Source organism: Paramormyrops kingsleyae, chromosome 25, assembly GCF_048594095.1.
Source record: "Paramormyrops kingsleyae isolate MSU_618 chromosome 25, PKINGS_0.4, whole genome shotgun sequence".
In the NCBI taxonomy this organism is placed as follows: domain Eukaryota; kingdom Metazoa; phylum Chordata; class Actinopteri; order Osteoglossiformes; family Mormyridae; genus Paramormyrops; species Paramormyrops kingsleyae.
The window spans coordinates 15,217,804-15,235,215 of NC_132821.1; the positions used below are offsets into that span (position 1 = coordinate 15,217,804).

A 17,412-nucleotide genomic window follows, 5' to 3' on the forward strand; every position below is an offset into this window, starting at 1 on the left:
TTTGAAATGGTAATTAGTTACATTACTCCTTGCAGACAAAAGTAGTGTAATTACAGTAACGCGTTACTACCAACATTGCTAGGTAGTTTGGGATTCAATAGATTTATAAAGAACACACAATGAATAGAGGAAAAGGAGAATATAGCTTAAAGCAGGGCATGATGAAAGGGGGGGGGGGGGGGGTTGATTCTAGAAAATGCAGTTAACTGAAACGAGAACTGACTGGCGCCGGCAGGGCAGGGGGACCTAATCGGAACAGATAGAGGAAGCGACAGAAAACGTCAGCGGCCCCTACTTATCGTTTAGCCTTCCAGAAGGACAAGTACTAACCGACTAACTAGAGCAAATGTCAAACATGTGGTTGTCACGTAGACGGAAGGTACCGAGAGAGGGGGGAGATGCCCAAAGGGCTTTAAAAGGGAAACAGCTGATACATATGGCAGAGCCTCCTCTTGTACATGCCGAATGTATGTCAGATGGTCGCTCCCGGATTGCAATCTGTCAGAGAATAAACTGGTGACCTGCAACTTCTCCACGTGTCAGCTGTGAATCTCTTGACCCGGTGGAGACGGTGTACTCCAACACTCCCCAGCCACTCTGAAGCACTGTGCAGATCAACAGTAACCTGTCTTCACAGATATTTTCAACCAGTCACTGGATCTTTGTGTCTTAAATCATCCACAATAACACCTATTCCAAAGAAACCCAGAGTCTCTTGCCTCAGTGACTACAGACTGGTGGCTCTCACATCGGTGGTAATGAAGGCTTTTGAGAGACTTGTGCTGTCATACCTTAAAACCGTCTGTGTGTTGTCCAACTGATGGAGACGTTTTCTTAATTTGTTGTGGGTTTTTTTTATGTTTGCATGTGTTTTCTGAAGTTGCAGCGCGTTGAGCTCTCTGGGCCACCGTAGAAGAGAGACGATTTACAGCACGCAATTCATGTAGCTGATAAGACTTTAAACCAGGGGTATTCAACTAAAATTTAAAGCGGTCCAGTTAGAGAAAATTTCTTGAAGCGAAGGTCCAGAAGATCATAATATCTAACTATTTAGTGTGATATATATTTAAGTAGCCTTAAAAAAAATAGGTTTAGATTTATTTTCATGCCCTGCTCGTGCCTATCCTCCTGTGTGCCACGCCCCCCTCGCTGCCTCATGTGGAATCCACGTGTCATCAGCTGTTTCTAGTTGTGTTTCATTAGTTCTGTGTATTTAAGTCCGTGTCTGTGTGCCTTTAGGAGTGTGGTCATTAACGTTATGTAGTGGTTGTATGTACCTGACCGTGGTTTCCTAATTACACCTTGTGTTCATTCGACTCCTGTTTCCCCGTTCCATGCCTCATGATATTTATAATGGAATAATATAGATTTGTTGCGTTAGTCTGAAAGCGTGAGTGTCATGCCAGCTGCTTGAGATTTGGCAGCCCTGAAAACATACAATTTTTGTTTCACCTGAGTTGATTTATATAACAAATAATATTACTTTCAGTTTATACAGTTGTTTAAAAAGCGGAAACTTCAACGAACATGAAGTCACCAATAAACTACGTCTATTTATCCAACATGTTATATAATAGGCCTATACACTGTGTTTGAAAACTTTTCAGCTTTACGATTTCAGGACCGATCAGCCACTCTGTTAGGAACATTACGCTTTTTAGTTGCAGGTGTTAGCTTTGCTGCTGCTATTAACACTAATGGCATATTAGCGCAAACAAAGGGCTGCATACGCAGAACTACGTCTTGCTTGGCGATCAAAGGCGTTTGACTTTCATTGGCGTGGGAAACGGCGGTTCTAGTACCAACTCACTACCGAAAAGACTACAAAAGCTGCGTCGGTTAAAATAGAAGCACCCCATCAGGTTCAAAATAATAACTTTCTGTTTTGGCTATCGGTCTGGGTCCGTATGGGACAGCTTCTGGGTCCGGACCCGGACCGCGGTCCGCCTGTTAGTGATCTCTGCTTTAAACTATCTAATAATAACAAATTTACATTTTTTGATTCTTTCCTGAGCCCAGTGTGGTGAGCATATTTTATTGTAGTTACAATTCGCTTGTGGTTTATGTTAAGGTTGATTGAGATCGCGGTGGATAATTAACGTCTTCTCGCCAAATGTGATGCAGTTGTTATTTAACTATGTTTATAGGCTTATTTGGTTTCTATTGAAAAGGCGAAAGTGTTCTAAAGATGTCTGATAGTGTGTTCGAGATATTGAAGCTAAAGCCTAATGTTTAAGAGTTAATATAGAAGGTGTGTGATTTCCCGAATTTATAACATGATACAGCTTTCTAAGTGAAATTTAAGTTGTCTATTTTGTTACAGTTTGACCACATATACAATACGCAGATACCAAATGCTCCTGCAGAGATGTAGAAAAGGTGACATTAGTACAAAGTCTGTAATTTGTGAGTTCTGCACAAAGGAATTAAAAGGAAAGAAACAACAACTATTCTAATGTTATCTTTGTCGGTAACAGTGTCCTTGCCTTTGGAAGCTAAGAGCGTCGTATTTTCAGGGAGAGCCCTGTAATATTTAGTTTAATAAATTGTTTTTATTGATAAACCTTCATACTGATAATCCTCTTATAGTGGTCCTGAAAGAAAACATGACTGAAGATATTATCCATTTTAGTACAGACACATTTCACGATTCAGTAACCTGACTTTTCCAATAGATGGCAGTGTAGTACTTCGACTAAGACGTGCTATGGAAACGGAAAGCTGGTTTTCCATTTTAAACGTTTGTCTGACTGAAATTACCACATGTTGTACATATGTAATCGTACTATACATCTAACCTTCAGCGTTGTATTACCTACCTTAATTATCTGCAGCAATAAAATATGTACGCGTAATTGGACAGCTGCAAGTTAAGCAATCTGTCTGATTTTACGTTAAAGTAGGCATGGACGGACGGTAAGATGAATGCAGGAGAGACCTGTGAATAAGCTGAAAGTATAAATAGAATATGATAAAATAATAAATATTTTTAAACATTTAACTGGATAACGACAGCTTCACAGTACTTATATAACCCTGCACAATTTCGAATATCATCACAGCTCCCTGAAAATTAACAGCTATCATTATAGTACAAATAAGCAGTTATCCAGACATCCCGAGTCTCCCGGAAGTTCCGGGAGTCTCCCACATATTGACCGCGACTCCCTGATACCCGCAAATTGAATAAAATATCCCGGAAAGAAGAGCAAGTAAACAAGAGCATGCATACCAGACAGTAGCGTGTGCATCGCGCACTTGAGACGCGCGCGTACGACGGAATGAGCGTGAGAGAGAGAAAGAGAGAACGTGCATATGTGTGGATCCCTGCGTGTGTGCCTGTAGCCCGTGCTAGACAGACAGCATCCTGATTGGTTTACTTAGCAAAATAAGCCAATCAGATTTCAATGCGGGCGGGCTTTTATTTAACTTCTCGAGGACCGAAGTTATCGGTTCAGTGGAGCATCATGACAGAGGGAGAGTGCCCCAAAAAACGGAAATATAAAACGTATTTCACTTCAGACTACACAAAAGTGTATCCTTGTTTAATAAGGATGAAAATAATGACAGTGTTGCGTGCTGTACTGTTAGCAACAGTGATTTCAGCATTGCTCATGACGGTTTAAACGACTGTAAAATGCATGTTGAGTTGAGTTTAACAAGTGTCATTTCATGTGCTGTATTATTCAGGTCTACACTAGTTAGACACTTGGTTAGTTGCCAATGCTGTCATGAAAGACTCCTTGAAGACTTTTGTAAAGTAGCAATGGAATATAATTAAGGAATTTGCATAAATGGTAAAATAATCTACTTATATTATTGTCAAAATAATACATAATATTGACCTTCGTAATTTAGTGCGCTGACTAGAGGAAATTAATGAAGAAATTAAACTGTGAAATCAAGTTTGTTGAAGTTACATCTCACTCCATGTCGGGCGGTTGGGGGCACCTCCATGAATTGAGTTTTTGCAGGTTGGGATGTCTGAATTATTCTACCTTAGGGAAGGGAGGGGGTCCTGGCTATGAAAGTTGGGGGGCGGCGGCAGACGATCTCAGAGGCAAGCTGCTGTCCACCCAAAAATGCAGGCCCCTCATGTAAGCTCACATCCACCCAAATGTTCCAACCCCAGAGGCAAGCTGCTTTCAACTCAAACCCCTGACCCCAGAGGTAAGCTCGCTCCCACCCAAACACCCTGATCACAGAAGTAAGCTGACATTCACCCAAACCCCCAGCCCCCAGAAGGAAGCACCCATCTACCTAAACGACCTACCCCCAGAGGTAAGTTGACATCCATCCAACTGCCTTGATCCTAGGCGAAAGCTGCCCCGGTTCGTCTAGGTGGTGACACTCCATCCTACAGGGTTGACGTGATGCACTTTCCTGAAGCACACAGAGGACACTTCGGGTTTTAGGTAAGTGTGCTTTGTTTTTCTGTGTGTGTGTTTTATTTGGTATGGATTTTATTTAATGGCACGTAAAGATTTTATTGAGCACTGTTTTGGTTGATCACTGTAGCACTTATTCATCAATATTAACATTATTAACATTTATTAGCATTTTATTTGATCTGTTGTGCTGTTTATTGTGCGATTGACCTATTTTATTCCCAAGCTTACTGATTTTATGTGTTTTGGGAAGGTGTAAATGCCGTTTTAGCCCAACCCTTGTGCAGAGCTTGGAAGTCTGTGGATGTGTTCTTTTTTAACCCTCTGGAGTCTAGGGGTAGGGGACACACTTTCACTAACTGGGGCAAGCTCACACATTTCATTCAATATCATAAACTTAATTCCTGGCAAATAAATTATTTCTTATATATTTGGTTTGGCAACAAACTCATCTTAATCTTAGTGTACTTTGTAAATATGTCAGATTTATGTGAAGTTTGTAATTTGACATTCAAAGTATAGACATTGCAAAATGCAGTTTGGAACACTTGCAGAAACATTATAAAAGTACATAGTAAGCAACGCTGGCAGTCTGTCTTGATCCCAGATATCTGATCACCAAAGTCTTGGCTACATGAAGATGACTAAATGGTGTAGTTGCAATATTCATTTGGATAAATGAATAAGAAAAACCTAACTCATGTAACTATTTCTGGCTCCTTTCATTGAATATTTAGCAACTTTCATGTGTATGAATGAGCCATTGTCACTTGGCCACGTCCCTACCCCCCTTTTATGGTGCTGATGGAGATGTATCTGGATCGCGTTTCACCGTTGTGCTGTTAATCAAATTACCATGCGAATGCGATCTGAATACACGCTAATGCGGCTATTTAGAATGTGAATAGCGATCTTCGGGTGACAGCGGTACTACATGCCCCCGAAGCAGGTAAAACAAAGTAAGGTGACATGGTTTAATTTTTTGCCGATTTAACCTAATTTTTAAAAGTTTAATACTTCCGACAATGGACGTTTTGAAAAGAAGACAGATTACGGATTTAGTCAGCATTTTTTTCATGTTTCTATAATAAGATTTCAGCGAGTTATGAACTGAAATACACGAGAAAGATACACGGCATTGCCGACGATGCCGTCGACTCCAGAGGGTTAAAGGTCTTAACTTTTTAATAGCATGCATATAAGGTGACATTTTAATTGTTTTATTGACCATATAATTGTAATTAGGTTTAAATGGTGTATAATTGTATTTGCTGGTCTTATTGCCCTTTTCCTGTTTTATGGGTAATAGTTCTGCAGGTAGTTCTATTTGTTTAATATTATCTTTGAAAGTCTGATTGTACTGTGTTGGCATGATTTGCATAGTGTGGGAATGTTTCAGCCTTATAGATTGTGATTATGTGTAAATGTTAGTAGTACAAGCATAATATTTATTATTCATGTATTTGAGCTGATTTACATTTTGTTTTGGTATGAAAAGGTTATTTTGATACGTCCCCCATGGAGGGCACCACATATTAAACGGATTTTTGGAACAGGGAGCCGGAAGTGGGGCTTGCCCCGTCTGCTCCAGGCATCGACCCGGTATTGCAGTGCTTCCGGGAACGGTGCACCTCTACTGCCCCCTGTTGTTGAAAGGCAGAACTGACTGACTGAATGGGTGACTAATAGACTGAGTGCCTCTGGATGGCCAACTAATTAGCCGCATGTGGTGTGAGGGAGGGGCCCTGTCCGTGCGCGGCCCCCATTTCCCGCCGTTTTTCTTTTTTCTTTTTTCTTTTTTTTTTAAAGTAAGGTGACACGCTGTCGCTTGTGCGGTGGGCAGCTGTGCTGAGGTAAGGCATGACGTCATCTTTGCCTTTTGAATTTTCCCTCATGTTTGTTTAAACGACTGCTGTTTTTTGAGAGGACAGGAGGACAGGGAGGACGCCGGTGGCTGTGACGTCCCTGGGCATTCTACTCCGAGCGGGGGCGTCACGGAGGCCCGGCTAACGGCAACCCGCTAAGCGGCGGCCCCATGTCGACTCCGGTCTCTCTTCGGTCTTCAGGACCAGTACACGTTTCTTCTCCTTTCCGGATTGGAAAAGACAAAGGGCAAAAGTGGAATAGTTGACGAAATGGCGTCGGATGGCGTAGCTTCTAGCGGTGGGGCGTAAAGACCTTGCATTCCAGAGCATCCCTGCGCATATGAGAGTCTGCTCCGTACATCTCCGTTCAGGTAAGTCAGGTTCCGGTGTGATCACTAGACTCCATTCTTGTGTTTGTCCCTAAAGAGAACAGCCAGGATAGGAAATGCTGGAAACCCATCCCGACCGGAGTCCATCCCTTCCCGGTGGCACAGTAGCCCGAAAGTGTTTGTGAGTGTGGTTTATGTCAGATTAGGAGAGCTGAAATGAACCTTTTGTTGGATGATAGTCGGCGACCAAAACAAGAGCTAGATCACAGAAAAGTGTTTCAAAAGCGACAGCGTCAAAGTGAAATGCAACACTGGATGGAAGTTTTCTAGTCCTGATGAAGGATGTAGAATCGGAATCCATATATGTTTCCATACAAGGAATTTGCCTTGGTGGTGCTTTTACATGACATTACAAAGAACATACATCATTTAGCAAAGACATATGCAGAAAGGTAATAGACAATAGACTGGCAATTGGGTAATATGATAATAATATGATAATTAAGTTTATTAATGGCAGTAATGATGGTATTATGATATTTATATATGTGTGTGTACATAGTAATCATTGTAGTATGAATATAAACTATATAAATGGTATAATAATTTAAAGGGCTCTTGAATAGTGTCGTTATTAAGTAGCAGCCAAGTCAACTATATGTGCAAGAGTGCAAAATATATAAAGAGTTCGCAGTATGTGTGCATAATGTGCAAGAGTGCAGAATATAATCATAGAGGAAGTTTATCAGTTGTTCACTGGTTATGCTGGTGGATATTTCACTGCAGCTGACGATTAATTGAACGTCCATTCAGAGACTGGTTTGGTTAATGAGAGAGACTGCCTGAGGGGAGAAGCTCTTGGCGTGTCTTGTGGTCTTGGTTCTGATTGCCATGAGTCTTCTCCTGGAGGGTAAGGCTTGAAAGATGTGGTGAGCAGGGTGAGATGGGTCCTCAAAGATTTTGTACGCCCGTTTCCTGGTTCTGGTGATGTACAGTGTCTGGAGGGTAGGCAGCTTACTGCCGATTATTCGCTCTGCTGAGTGGATGATGTGTTGCAGTCTGGCTTGGTCTCGTTCACTGACTCAATGATTGTAGCGTAAAACTGGGCCATCGTGGTTATAACATGTTATTTTGGATCAGGCACGGACAGTTGTGAGAGTTCAGTCCGCATTAGCTCCGATAGAATAGTATTAAATGCAAAGCTAAAGTCCACAAACAGAATCCTAACATATGTCTCAGGGCACTCCAAGTGTCGGAGCAAGAAATGGAGTCCAGTGTTAACTGCATTGTCCACAGGTCTGTTGGTTCTGTAGGCAGACTGTAGCCTGGGGTCAAGAGATGGGTCTGTGATGGTTTCATGTGACCGAAAAAGATGCCAAACATTCATAGGCACATTTGTAAGAGGATTTTGGGATTTATAAAGAAAAACGTATATGCTGAAAACAACTCGCACGTTTCGTGAACGAGGCTGAAGGGGATGCGGTTTCGACAGAATCCTGTAGAGGGCACTGTGTATGCTAAATTGAAGGCTCCAGGAATGTTGTCGGCATTTCATTTCATTTCATGGTCACACGGCCGTCGGCTCTGAAATGAAACTGTTCTTTTAAATAGAATTGTTTAAATTTGCAAACTGAATTGTATGCTGTGTTTGAATGTTCAGATATCATTAGATATTTCACTGCATATTTTTCAACTTAATGGCCTCTGAAATTGCTACTCTGTCACTAAGACGTACTACACAAACAAAGCATTTTCTGCCCAAGGTAAAGGCTTCTTATTCAGTTTCCCTACAGTGGATAGCTGGGGTCCGTGGGATGTTTGGATGTTAGTGTCAGGGCATTCTGGTAGAATGTGACCATTGGCAACAATGGGCTGGACAGCTCTGTGCTCATCTTGTCTCATCTGGGACTCCCACCATCACTGCCACTGAGCATCTCCTCTACAAGCAAACACTGGGGTGCCACCAAGACCAGCAGGCTGCTGGTGGCTCTGGGATGCAACCACTACTGAGGCCAGATGAGGGAGCCACTAATGATGGCTTGAAGACATATCAGTGTCAGAATGACATGTTTGAGATAAATGTAGAACTACAGGATAAATTTACAGTTATACCGCCAGGTGTTTTCATAACAGCTCACTTATAGTAACATTATCACTAGCATCCATTTCACTTGTTTGACGAGAGAGAACTGACAGACTTTAGTCTCTCATACGTTCCCTGTAATTATGCACTAAATAATGAATTGTCATGACCGTTATTTGATGATGTGTGTAGTTTTTATGTTGTTGTATGATAAAATCTTGTCGTCACGGTACTGACAGTAATTTTGTGTCACCAATTAGCTAGCATCGCTCACTTGGTAAGAGGCTGAAGCTAGGTTTGCCGCATAGCCTACAGTGGGTACGGAAAGTATTCAGACCCCCTTCAATTTTTCACTCTTTGTTATATTGCAGCCATTTTCTAAAATCATTTAAAATATTTTTTTCCCTCATTAATGTACTCACAGCACCCCATATTGACAGACAAAAAAAAGAATTTTTGAAATTGTTGCAGATTTATTAAAAAAGAAAAACTGAAATATCACATGGTCCAAAGTATTCAGACCCTTTGCTGTGACACTCATATATTTAACTCAGGTGCTTTCCATTTCTTCTGATCATCCTTCATTCATTCATTTGAGTCCAGCTGTGTTTGATTATACTGATTGGACTTGATTAGGAAAGCCACACACTCGTCTATATAAGACCTTACACCTGTCAGAGCAAATGAGAATCATGAGGTCAAAGGAACTGCCTGAAGAGCTCAGAGACAGAATTGTGGCAAGGCACAGATCTGGCCATGGTCACAAAAAAAATTCTGCTGTACTTATGGTTCCCAAGAGCACAGTGGCCTCCATAATCCTTAAATGGAAGACGTTTGGGACGACCAGAACCTTTCCTAGAGCTGGCCATCTGGTCAAGCTGAACTACCGGGGGAAAAGAGCCTTGGTGAGAGAGGTAAAGAAGAACCCAAAGATCACTTTGGCTGAGCTCCAGAGATGCAGTCAGGAGATGGGAGAAGGTTGCAGAAAGTCAACCATCACTGCAGCCCTCCACCAGTCAGGGCTTTATGGCAGAGTGGCCTGTCGGAAGCCTCTCCTCAGTGCAAGACACATGACGGCCCGCATGGAGTTTGCTGAAAGACACCTGGAGGACTCTGAGATTCTCTGGTCTGATGAGACCAAGATAGAACTTTTTGGCCTTAATTCTAAGCAGTATGTGTGGAGACAATCAGGCAGTGCTCATCACTTGTCCAATACAGTCCCCACAGTGAAGCATGGTGGTGGCAGCATCATGCTGTGGGGGTGTTTTTCAGCTGCAGGGACAGGACGACTGGTTGCAATCGAGGGAAAGATGAATGCGGCCAAGTACAGGTATATCCTGGACAAAAACCTTCTCCAGAGTGCTAAGGACCTCAGACTGGGCCGAAGGTTTACCTTCCAACAAGACAATGACCGTAAGCACACAGCTAAAATAACGAAGGAGTGGCTTCACAACAACTCTGACTGTTCTTGAATGGCCCAGCCAGAGCCCTGACTTAAACCCAATTGAGCATCTCTGGAAAGACCTAAAAATGGCTGTCCACCAACGTTTACCATGCAACCTGACAGAACTGGAGAGGATCTGCAAGGAGGAATGGCAGAGGATCCCCAAATCCAGGTGTGAAAAACTTGTTGCATCTTTCCCAAGAAGACTCATGGCTGTATTAGCTCAAAAGGGTGCTTCTTCTAAATACTGAGCAAAGGGTCTGAATACTTAGGACCATGTAATATTTCAGTTTTTCTTTTTTAATAAATCTGCAACAATTTCAAAATTCTTTTTTTTGTCTATCAATATGGGGTGCTGTGTGTACATTAATGAGGAAAAAAAAATATTTTAAATGATTTTAGCAAATGGCTGCAATATAACAAAGAGTGAAAAACTGAAGGGGGTCTGAATACTTTCCGTACCCACTGTATGTGTCCATGGCTTGTACTAAAATGACACACGGGATAATGAATAGACATGATCGTTTTTCATATTTGTGTGTATAGTTTTTTGTCATAACGTTAAAAAATCTTGTCAGTCTGTTTCTGACAAACTTGTGTTGATCAGTGACCTGAGCATCGCTCACATGGTAGACTATTATCTGTCTGAACAATTATAAATTGCACTGACCAGAAAAGCTTGAGTGTTGATAGCATCACAGGCAGAACCATAAATGATTTTTGGTAACATCTTTTTTTGTTTTAGTCATTTTTAAACACATTGACCATGCATTATAATGCATTCATGAAGCATTATAAACACGGCTATATTTCTAAAAGGGCATAACACATTGCCATGTTTATTATGCACTATGACTGCCTGATGAAGCTCTCATCTATAATGCACTATAGATACCTTTGTAATGCAGTAGAAAGCTGTATTATTCCGACCATCATAATGCATTATGAGGGTATCTATAGTGCATTCCAGATGAGAGCTTCATAAATCATTCATAATGCATAATACACATGGGTATAATGTGTTATGCCTTTTGATAAATAATTATAGCCATGTTTCTAATACTTTACGGATTCATTATTATTAGTTATGAATGTGTTTATAAATTGCTAAAGCAATGGCCTTAAGTAGTGTTACCTGATTTTTGTTTACAAACTTAACATTTTTTGCTGAGGGGCTCTCTAACCACAAAATGGCCTTAGATGAATTTGCAGAGACAGAATTCTTCCAGAAGCAGCTGGAGGCTGCCAAGAAACGGGTGGAGAAGAAGATGGAGAAAAGGAGGAAAAGGCCAGACTCACTACAAGCAGGGCGCCTTTGCAGATTCTGCCGCATGAACCTGAAACAGGGACCAAACAGCCAGTCTGCACATCCACACCGGCTTCCCTGGAGTGGCAGGGAAATGCACTTACTGCCCATCTAAAGTGTACTCTGTATACCGAGGAGATGGACCGGAATGAGTTTCAGGCGTCTCCTTTGTTTAAGGCAGAGTGATAAAGATGGGTAAACTTAATAATTTTAATTTAGTCATTTTAATGTAATATTTGAATGCAGGCCTTAAATGATCCATATTATTTCAATAAGGCCTCCCTTTAGGGGTATAGTCCATGCTTTTACGTTTGTGTAAAACAAACCAAACAAAGGACACGGCCGCATGACCCCGCGGCGCCGAACAAAGAAGCACTGTGGGACACACGCCGGCGTCCGAAACAGACTGAGGAAACGAGCACATCGCCTGCCCAGAGTCCCGCTCGCAAACGTCCAGTCTAAAGTAGGTGACCTAAGAGTGAGGTTGGGGTTCCAGCGTGATGCAAGAAACTGCAATATATCACGTTTCACGGAAACGTGGCTGACCCCCCTGGTACTGGATCTAGTGGTGACTCCGTCGGACTCTTTCTCTCTTTTTCCTCTTTCATAACTGCTTGCTGTTGGTCATTTAGGGCTTGCTCTTTGTCCATGAAACTATGTCACCACTATGCTTGCAAATTTAAGGATCTAGGAAATTAGCTTATATAATATAATATTATAATATAAATATAATTTTATATATATAATAATAATAATATACAGCTGCAGACTCTTAATGCCACTCTCAGGCCCCTTCCGTTTGGTGGACGCATGTGCAGAAAACAAAGAAACATGTACTTTATCAGTTTCACAAGTTTTCAAAGTAGAGTTGGATGGCACCTTTAACCTTAAAGGCCTGTATTTGCGGCAGAATGGTCATGCAATTTGGGTTTAACACCAAAATCATGTCCCTGTGCTTGCATCATTTAATGAATTGCCCCTCTATGTTTTTTGCATTGCACTTGAGAACTGAAGAAACCTTTAATTCAATGGCAAGTCCACTACAATTCTCTACATGTGCATGAGTTTAACCAATCATTATTTAAGCTAATCAAATTTTGTTTCAAACTTCACAATGTTTTAAATAACCACACAGACACAAACCAAATGCAAAATAATCCACATTTATTTATATCTTAGTCTTATATTATTCTATGTTACCTTACGTTATACAATCTTATCTTAACCTTATCTTACTCCTATCTTATTCTATGTTATCTTACGTTATACAATCTTATCTTAACCTCATCTTACCCTATCTTAGTCTTATCTAATTCTATGTTATCTTACGTTATACAATCTTATCTTAACCTTATCTTAACTTACACTATATTAGTCTTATCTTATTCTATGTTACCATATGTTATACAAAATCTTATCTTAACCTTATCTTAACTTACACTATATTAGTCTTATCTTATTCTATGTTACCTTATGTTATACAAAATCTTATCTTAACCTTATCTTAACTTACTCTATATTAGTCTTATCTTATTCTATGTTACCTTATGTTATACAAAATCTTATCTTAACCTATATTAGTCTGATCTTATTCTAATCTTATGTCATACAAACTTAGGATAAGTTAAGGTTAAACTATCTTAATCTTATCTTATCCTAAGTACTTGTGAGATCTCTCACCTAATTATTTACAGGTTCTATAAAAAACTATTTACATCACACAGATAGCCCATCTCCACAGCCAACTCCAGGACCCCGGGGATGGCACTCAGCTGGTCCAGCGCATCATTAGGAAATATCACCTCAGCTTCATCAACCCAATTGTCAACATACGTGTAGTGAGCCTCTAGGTTTTGGTCCCTCCCCTGCTTGCAGATGGAAATTGCATTTAAAAACTCACTCCAAAACTGAATACACCAATGGTAAGTTAAGCACTTGGCCTCATAGGTCATTTTAGGGTAGTTGCTAAGATAATAGTTATGCAACTTATTGAATCTTTCCATTTTTTCAAAAACAACAGAAGGGGACATAAATGGGGGTGTCGGACCCGTAACCAGCTGAGATGAGGGGTGCGCTGGAACCTGATACGGAGGGGTGGGATGAACCATGGCCGGAGTTGAAGATGGATGTGGGGCTGGGCTTACATGTGAGACTACGTGTGGTGACGGAGGAGGAGAGTCTGTAAAAAAAGATGGAGATGGAGAGGAGACAAAAGAGGATGGGATGGGTGACGGAACTAAGAATGAAGTGGAGGAGAAGGCCGGTGAGCAGGGCTCAGGCTCAGGCTCTGACATAGATGGAGTGCGACACAGGATGGTTGCAACCTCGTCGTCACTCTGGGTGAGATCCTCACACGGGATCTTCTCACCCACTTGGGCTGAGTCAAACGGGTTTCCCAATTTGCAGTTACTGAAGCGTACTAGATTCTGTAAATTTTTTGTAAATGGCCCCTTTTGTTTTTTACGCCAATTTCTACGTCCTGACCGGCCTCCCGCCGTATTTCTACGGCGTCCTGAGCCCTGCTGACCCCTGCTGGTTGCCACCGGGGAGGGAGTAGACGAAGTGGCGGCAGACACGGTGATGGAGCTGGGTGCCGGCGGCCCAGTGCGGCATTTCCTCCGATGGCCTCCACCACTGGTGCTGGTTCGTCCTTTGGGGTTAAAAAGACAGGGGACAGCACATTTAATTCAAGTGAATCCTTATGTCACTCTACAACAAAACTACATCACATACATCACAGATATCACACTTGGCAGTCAGTATTGCACATTGAGAAAAATTCTGCCATCTTATTGGATACAGGAAACGCAAGCTTGGGAGACTTATGCGCTGGTCTTGAATCGGGCCGCCTGCGTTTCAACAGGGGAACTTGACTTATAAAAACACACCAGTTAGTGCACAGATTCCCTGATATGCAGAACAACAGCGAAAAAACACACTGGAAACTGATGTATCTTATGCATTATTACACCAATGTTGAAATGCTTTCCTCGCCCTAGTAGCATAAAAGCCAATCTAGTTTATTTATTTTTGTTTTGTTCAGGCTTTTTGACAAATGAAGGCCCTTTTTAGTAGGCCAGTGTCTAGTCAAAGGTGTAAACCTAAGAGGAAAATAAACTATTCTGACTGTGTCATTAATTCTCTTTTTTCCCCAGTTACTTTGGCAATATTGTCTTTTTATTCAATTTTGATAGTAATTTGAAATGTTTTAATTTAAATTATATTTCCACAGCTAGTTCTGGCAATAGTTGAAGTTGTCATGAAAAATAATAACCCTGTACCATGCCTTGATCACTAACTGCTATTCTGCTACTGCTAACAGCATTGTAAGGAACTGTGGTTTTGATAGACATTTCACATAATTAAGTAATGATGTCTCAGCAACAACGTAAAAACCAAAGACCAAATTATCTGGAGATGTTCATGACATTATTTGCTAGATTTATTTAAAAAATTGATCAATTTTGAAATACAGGTGTTTTGTTATTGAATTTTTAATACTTTAATAACCCATGGTAATTATTCGTATGGGGATGGCATATTATTTGTTCAACCTATAGAGCTGGACAATAGCTTTAAAACAATATGAGGACCATTTCTGTGCAGCTTATATTATGGTAAATATAGCCAGTCAAAAAAAAAGAAGTTAAAACTTCATCCATCCACACATCACAGCGACAGATTTTACTGATTTCATTATACAATACAGCAGACATGCCGAAAAGAGCCCCGTATTTTTACTGCTTCATGGTAACAAATCACCGTTTGCCTAAAAGTCAACCATTTTATTATCTAGTATCCTAAGACATGTAGTTCCAAAATAAGATAGTTATCACAGACTGCAAGATTCAACAAGACCAGCCAACCCTATTCTGACTTTCATTCTTCGAGTGCTGAGCTATTCTGGGCATCACTTTGCCGTCCTTACCATGGCTAACTGAACCGGGGATGTCTTCCGGAGCAATCCGGACACTGACTGCCCCATTTGGCAGGAGCCAGTCGATTCTCCAGAGGCACACAGTGGCGTTCAGGGCAGACATCTCGATCACGTCTTGTCTCTCGCTGGGAAGCTGCAAATATGAGCTGCTTTGAATGTTCAAATCAAATTAACTCGAAGTGCAACTACAATTGTTATGATGCGGTTGCTATGGTACTGTGGCCAATTAGTGTCAGCGCGCTGCAAAGTCGTCAAACACTTTAACCAAATGACAACACACACGATGTACATTAACAAAAGCGCGGAAAAATAATAGAAGCACCGCAAATTTAGAAGACACGTTTAAAAAGAGAAAAGCGCTGCAGATCCGCTCACAACACAGTTGCTAAGTTTCCGGGTGACAAAGAAACCAATTGTGGCTGGGCTGTATATCGAATATGTTTACGCAATACAAATATATTATCAAAACAAGATGTAGAATGACACAATACAGGTCGTGTCTGTATAATAGATTTATATATATATATATCTAAATAAAATTTGATCGTTTGTTAAAATTATTAGGTCGCTATTACAGTATTTGAATACAATTTCTTCCTGGTAGCAAGTAACGCGAGAGCTGCGGTCGTGACCTTCCACAGACTCCCAGAATTCATAGCGACAATTAAGCGACCCATTCAGTTAGTGGAAGATTTGATGGAGGGGAATGAGCGGGAGACGTTCTTATCTTACTTGTGGTTTTGATTTACAACTGAATATTTAGCACAGTTGGAAATTTTGGTGTAGTGCTAATATTCCTAAGAATCTAGGGATATGTCGATACACTTATTGCGATGTTGTGTTTTTCGTACAGGTATCGGTTTTAATTAATAGTTTTCATGGAAAGGTTCCCGCGGTGGTTTATTTTCTGCTCTGTCTGACCCCCGGACAGTTAGGCAGCAGGGCTGTAATTAATCTTCAGCCATTTCACTCTTCCACTGTAGCAACGTCAACTGAAGAATTATGAACAATGATGGAGGCACATTCGCAGCTGTTCCGAGCTTTCCAATGTTTCTCTGACTATGTTTTACTGGTTTCTTTGCTTCCAGTACAAGGAATTTTATTCATCTTTGTTCTTCTTTACGGTTGGTGAATATTTCTTTTATTTCATATTGTATTTTACTTGTGGTTTTATCCTTAACATGCTTGCTCCAAAGACATCTTATTGTATTTGCACAGTGACAGTAAGGCTGTCTTATCTTGCGAGAGGAAGTAGCATAAGGCTGCACTGCTAACCTTAGCATTAGCAAACCTAGCTACCTAGCAATGTTGGTAGTAACGCGTTACTGTAATTCCACTACTTTTGTCTGTAAGGAGTAATGTAACTAATTACCATTTCAAATTAAAAAACGCAAGGTACTGAAATTTCAACGGACTCGTTACCTTTGTCTTGCGTGAAAATATTAATGGATAAAGGCAGCATGTTCCCCTAATTTCCTGTTTATGATGTAACGCCATCCGACCTTACCCTGGCGCAATGAATGGGTGATATTATAGGTACGCTGATAGGTACAATTAGACAGTTGTATTGTCTGGCACTGTCACAGCAGCAACACTAAAGTAATATAACTACCATGCAATTTGCTAAGTCACGAAGTTATCTTTTGTCATGTGACTATACCGTTACATACCTTAACGCAATTAAGATGTTTTCATGTGTTTCTAATGATACAATTACACCACTAGCCATGTACAGGCATTAATCGGGAATTCATTTCTAAAGGCTTCATGTGACCGAAAAAGATGCCAAACATTCATAGGTACGTATCTAAGAGGATTTTGGGATTTATAAAGAAAAACGTATGCTGAAAACAACTCGCACGTTTTGTGAACGAGGCTGAAGGGGATGCGGTTTCGACAGAATCCTGTAGAGGGCACTGTGTATGCTAAATTGAAGGCTCCAGGAATGTTGTCGGCATTTCATTTCATTTCATGGTCACACGGCCGTCGGCTCTAAAATTAAACTGTTCTTTTAAATAGAATTGTTTAAATTTGCAAACTGAATTGTATGCTGTGTTTGA

At 40.8% G+C, this 17,412-nt stretch overlaps 1 long non-coding RNA gene and 1 pseudogene across 1 annotated transcript; one reads left to right on the forward strand and one right to left on the reverse strand.

Moving 5' to 3' along the window:
* The first annotated feature begins 5,791 nt into the window (after window positions 1-5,791).
* Window positions 5,792-6,024, forward strand: LOC140583239 (U2 spliceosomal RNA; annotated as a pseudogene).
* Window positions 6,025-12,562: 6,538 nt separating this feature from the next.
* On the reverse strand, window positions 12,563-13,775 carry LOC140583021 (uncharacterized). Its single transcript, XR_011985808.1, has 2 exons — window positions 12,766-13,775; window positions 12,563-12,698 (listed from the first exon to the last, which is right to left on the reverse strand). It is a non-coding gene; the product is annotated as an uncharacterized lncRNA (long non-coding RNA).
* Window positions 13,776-17,412: the final 3,637 nt, after the last annotated feature.